The sequence below is a fragment of the Sinocyclocheilus rhinocerous genome, unplaced genomic scaffold (genome assembly GCF_001515625.1).
Source record: "Sinocyclocheilus rhinocerous isolate Xijiao unplaced genomic scaffold, SAMN03320098_v1.1 scaffold869, whole genome shotgun sequence".
In the NCBI taxonomy this organism is placed as follows: Eukaryota; Metazoa; Chordata; class Actinopteri; order Cypriniformes; family Cyprinidae; genus Sinocyclocheilus; species Sinocyclocheilus rhinocerous.
The window spans coordinates 2296093-2301928 of NW_015653483.1; the positions used below are offsets into that span (position 1 = coordinate 2296093).

Here is a 5836-nt window from a genome sequence, read left to right on the forward strand (position 1 = left end):
GTCTACACCATAGATATATATACATATCTATGGTCTACACTGGATGCGGCGCGGCACGACACGACAAATCCCCGACAGAAAACTGCTACTGCAATCTATTTATGACTTATTGACACACTTTGTCGTGTCCAGTGTACTAGACAGACTTTAGCTGTTGCGGCGCAGACACGGTGTTACTCACCTATCGAGAAGAAACAAAACAACCTCGGCGTCCGATCGCAGGCCTTCCGCTCCTTGAGTTCTCTCCAGTGCTGGAAAGCTGATCCGATATTTACATGGGTCCTACTTCTTGCCTTATTGCCTTAAGCCTTCTTTTGTTCCGCAGACGTTTTCCTCTTTTGTTTTTTATCCGCCATCTCTATCTTTCTGTCGCTCGGCTCGGCTAATGTCCATCCCGTGCACTGAACGCTCTCTCCTCTACATCATGAGTAGACACGCCCCTTACTGCTGATGGGCTACAAGTTTGTTTTGCTATTCGGCCCAAATCAGTTTTCTAAAGCGTTTTTGAAAAATCGCTTACCCCACCTTTAAATGATCCTCTATCTCACATGCAGTTTTGGAAAGTCTGTTTCGTTCTAGTCAGTCATTTTTTTTCTTAACGATACTCTCTTTTAGGTAGTGTTGGAAAAATTTATTCATTCCAGTGAACTGGTTTATTTGGATGTTAATTCATTTGGATGTATAATTGTATTGTTATATATTTAAAGGGTCATGAAACCCCAGACTGCTTTTTCTGAGATTTTAGCAGAGGTGTTTATGTTGCACATCATAGAAGACAATGTTAGCATCCGATAATTTTAACTGTTGAAGAAAACTGGTTAATCTTAAGCTTTTTTGCACTATTTTCATCTTCCGGGTTAAAAATCTACATTGTGTTGACGTTACAATTTGTGACGTGGCAATGGACTATATATAGTACATCAATGATGGGTCGGTGTCTATTAAATTATTAATGAACCTGCGTGTTCTTATCCTATGAGAAGACGCTTAGCTTAATTATTGACAACAGCATGTGTTGATTTGCTATGACAGACGTTTCAGACTGTGAGATGGCATAGCGCACATTAACTGAGAGAAACGTTAATGGATCGAAGAAGAGTGTTTGTTTTTGCTTTGTAATAAGAGTTCGGCACAAACGCGATTCATTCACTTGGTGAGCAAACCCGTTTTTACAGCTCTGTGACACAACCCATCAAAAGGCTTATATAAACGCCACAGAATAAGCCTTAAAAGTTCTCAGAGGTGCAACAGTGCATTCATATATATGTTTTCGATGCAGAGTGCAAATGGCTGTGCATTTATTTGTGTTTTTAACTCGATGGGAGCGAAATGAAACTGTCTGAACGCGAAGCTGTGTGTGTTGTCTGTCTCCCCTCTTCCCCCTCCTCCGCTCCGCTGCGCACCACGCCCACTTTTTTAGCATTTTTTAAAACTGTGGTGAGAACTAACGGGGGGTATGAAACGGGGGGTTTCATGACCCTTTAAAGTGGAAGTGAAGCAGTCAGTTAAGTTAACATTATTTAGTAAAGTCAATGAAACAGAAGTAGCGACACATCTTTTCTTCAGTATCGTGACATACGTCTGAGTAAAACAGGTTATTAAAAAGAAAAGCTGTAGGACGGTGCTTTGGTTCTGTCCAGTGGTTGTTGATTGGATGAAGGCAGATCTAAATATGATCTTGCAGTCAATTGTAATAAAAGGGCAGGTTTAAGTGGACTAAATTATTGGAGAAGTCCATCATACGTGAACAGAAAGAAGTCTGTCATTTCACTAGACATTTTTATTTCAAGGTCAAAATATGAAACGTGCATAGGTGAATGTTTATAGATAGTGTATTTCCATTTCATGGGTCTTTAGGAAGATTGTCCGTTTAAGTAGCTTTAATGTAGTTAGATAATGTTGTTATTATCTTGTAGTAAGATAAACCCACTATAGCGTTAAAAAGTAGCTTTCCCAAATTTTGATTCTAGATATCATTTAGTACAGTGAAATATCCTGAAATGCTACGTTATTTTTAGGGGATGTTAGTGAGCATTTTAGCTGAATATTGAAATAAGCTTAATTGTAAGTATTTTAGAGTGTTTCATAGAACGTTTAATTTTTCCAGTGCTCTGTTCTTCCCCCTGTGGCGACATGCTTCCATTTAGACCCTGAAATGAATTATATTTACTGTTTGAGGGATGTTATTGTTCATCTCAGACAAGCAGCGGTTGGGTTTGAACACACTCAGTCAGACCACTGCAATGTGTCTGACCTTTTATTCCCATTGACGGATGAGGTATTGGCTCAAAAGAAAATGAGATATTTCCAGCGTTCTCTTTGACAGGCATACAAATGAACGAATCAAACAGCATGATTCCACTTAGCTGGATCAGTATTCCAGCATAGTGAGCAAGAGATCATAAAGCTTCATGGAGAATATGAAAATTCTGCCTCAAAGATTTGTTGGGAATTTTTTTTTTCTCTTCTTCCTGTGCAGCGAGCATAGGATGGAATGATCAGAACTATTGCTTTAGTTATTCCATATAATAGCTCAATGCGCTTTGTCTTTATAGTGTCAGTTGACTTAATAAGGGGCTGCTTCTATCATCATCCGTCACTCTGCCCTTGATAAGACCTCTGACATCCCTCTCGAGTGTTATTCATAAAGACTCGCGCACAAATGAGCACATAGCTCTAGGCTATGTCCGAATTCCTGTACTACATTTCAAAGTATGTTCTGAATTTGATCTTAAAGGGGTCATATGACATTGCTAAAAAAGATCATTATTTTGTGTATTTGGTGTAATGAAATGTTTATGCAGTTTAAGGTTCAAAAAACACATTATTTTCCACATAATGTACATAATGTATTGTTTCTCCTCTATGCCCTGCCTTTCTGAAACGCGTAGATTTTTTCAAAGCTCATATGAAGTACGCACTGTAGTATGCGGGTGTGTAGCATTAATGCATTCCTGGATATATGCTACAGGTCAAAAAACTTTTTTTGGAAAGAAAAATTCAAAAGATTTCTGTTTCAAATAAATGCCGTTTCTTACCTTCTAGGGATGTAACGATTAACCGCGAGCCGGTTGAAAATCGATTCAAATATGTGACGATTCAAATCGGTTGAGATGCTAAACAAATCGCGGTGAATCGATACATCCCTATTACCTTCTGTTCATCAAAAAATCCTGGAAAAAATATCACTGCTTCCATAAAACATATTAAGCAGCACAACTGTTTTCAATGTTGATAATAATAAGAAATATTACTTAAGCTCCAAATCAGCATATCAGACACTAAAGACTGGAGTAATGGTCTTTAACAGCTTTACCACCACAGTAGTAAATTACATTTAAAATATATGAAAATGCATAACAGTTATTTGAAATTGTAAAAATATTTCACAAAATGTATGTTTACTGTATTTTTGATCAAATAATTGTAGCCTTGGTGAGCAAAAGAGACTTCTTTCAAACACGCACACAAGCTTTTGAACGGTAGTATACTAATACTAACTACGTACTTAATTTTCCACATTTTTCCAACTTTTCTAATACGATGGTTCCTCAGATGATTCCTGAGCGGGTTGCACACTTCAGAAGATGCAGGTGTTGTTTACCCACTGTATTATCAATACTGAATTTTTGGAGATTGACATTTTCAAGTACTGCTGTTTGAATACTGAAGTATATATATTCGGACTCTAGTTCTGTTTTGGTTTGACCGTATTTTGGTTTATATCTAGGCCATGTGTATATGACCGTTATCCTCAAAAAACAGGCTAAAGACAGTTTGGAGGACTTGCCCAGTCGCTCATTCCAATCTGCTTTAAAGAAGCTTATACGGGCTTTACTGAATGGCTTCCCGAATGGGCAGATTTGCAGGGAACTGAACAATCTATGAGCAAATGAATGATTTCAAGAAAAGCATTCTTTCTAAGAACTAATATATGAGATGCCATGTGTCATATCTTGATCAGAAAAATGAATCGTTAATCAAGACACTGGGGAAGTGTGCTCAGCATGAAGCAAATTACCTGGATTAGCATAGCAAAATGCTGCATAATGTACCTTTACTGCTATGCGGAGTCTCAGTCAGAGAGAGATGCTTCTGTTAATTACAGTAGCGGTAAACAGAATGTGAATGAGACAGGGCTAAATGGAGCGGAGAGAATGGAGAAGCTAAAATGAAGTCTGATTTTTATATTCCTGTCATGTTTGTTTTGAATTTGCTGCTTGAATCTCTGACATTTGACTCCGTATGCACATGATGTCTGAATGGATGAGAGACGTTGGACTCCGGAAGTACTTTTTGACAAGTAAAAAGTCATGAATATAACAGATCTCAAATGGCCTATAATCAAATGGTTCTCTAACTTTTCAGGCCAAGAACCACATTCAATAGGCTATTCAAACCGAAGTTTTTCAAGTCTTCTGAAGTCATATGATGGAGAACAGATAACATTTAAGTAGAACAGCTTGCTTGGTTTAACTGTCGAATGACTAAAATGACCTAAAATGCCCATCCCTAGTAAACGGTGTACATGCTGTGGCACTCCGTGTACCACAGTTTGAGAAGCACTGATTTAGGACACAATTTGTAGTTGTGTTTTATTTGATGGATGTGCTTTTGGCAAAGGTGATTTGGTTCAAGCATAATTTGAGGGAAATTTAAACAGGCAGTGATAGTAAATTAGTATATTTTTTCAGATATTGTCTTCATTTTACATGATGGACTTTTTCCTGCAAATATAGGGTTTGAGGTTTATAAATACACGTCCTTACAAAAATGAACCATTGTAACCACAGTTTCCACTAAATTATCATGTGGTAAAACTGTGGTAACTTGCTATTAGCCACTGCTGTCATCCAAAAAAAATTAAAGTAAACAAAAGGACAGAAAAATTCTAAAATGGTTGGTTTATTGTTTGCAACAAATTTTATATTATTTTAGTTGCAAGAATAAATGTCACTTGCTGTGGTATTATTTACAGATGGTTCCCATGGTAATTTTTTTGTGATTGTGTGGATAATGTGTGTGACGTTATTGTGCAGCTCCTTTCAGAGCGACAGTCTGTTCACACTGATGACAGATATAGGTCACTTAACAAACATGAATGTGAGTTACAGTCAAGACTAAAACAAACAAAGCCTGATATCTGAATTTAGGCACTGACAGACATTTTGAAGGAATATGATCATATTGTTAAGCATGTGTCTTTTAATATCCTGAATTCTGATTGTTGCATCTTAAGTAGTATGGATGTAACGACTAACATCCATACTACTTAAGTATGGATGTACTTAAGTAGTATGGTAGTATGTACTTAAGTAGTATCGATTTGAATCGAAAATCGATTCAAATATGTGACGATTCAAATCGGTTGAGATGCCAAACAAATCGCGATACAATTGGAGTAGGAGTTTATATGAATGTATCTCTGAGGGGAACTGACTATCTTTAGAAAAGTTTACGTGGTATTTTCTTTTCATCTTGCCTCTGAACAATGCATATTAAAGTAGTGTTCAGCTCTGCTTTGTTTACAAAGGTAACCAAGGAAACACTGTATCATTGCTGTTAATAAGCGCAACCTGCTGTCAGAGAGTGAATCTGCGTTTCATTCAGCTCATCTGCTGTTTCGTTCAGATATGTTTTATGTAGCATAGTTCCCCAAAACTAAAGTCAGACCATTCTGTTTTTGCTTCAAATTTCGAAATTATATAGTCTAATTTAGATTAAAAACTACTGCATGTATGCTGCATCTTTGTTTGGATCATGATTAAAATCCAGTGGTTGCCTCTAATTTTAAATGGAAAGAGCACAGACAAAGCCTTAGTTTGTTCATATTAAG

At 37.0% G+C, this 5836-nt stretch overlaps 1 long non-coding RNA gene across 1 annotated transcript in view; it reads right to left on the reverse strand.

The window, feature by feature from the left end:
• Positions 1-47: 47 nt before the first annotated feature.
• Positions 48-5836, reverse strand: part of LOC107716358 (uncharacterized) — a 12899-nt gene continuing 7110 nt past the window's right edge. The window contains exons 2-3 of the long non-coding RNA XR_001637199.1: positions 3880-3882; positions 48-117 (exon numbers count right to left, since the gene is read on the reverse strand). This is a non-coding gene — a long non-coding RNA (uncharacterized LOC107716358). The remainder of the gene's footprint in view (positions 118-3879; positions 3883-5836) is intronic.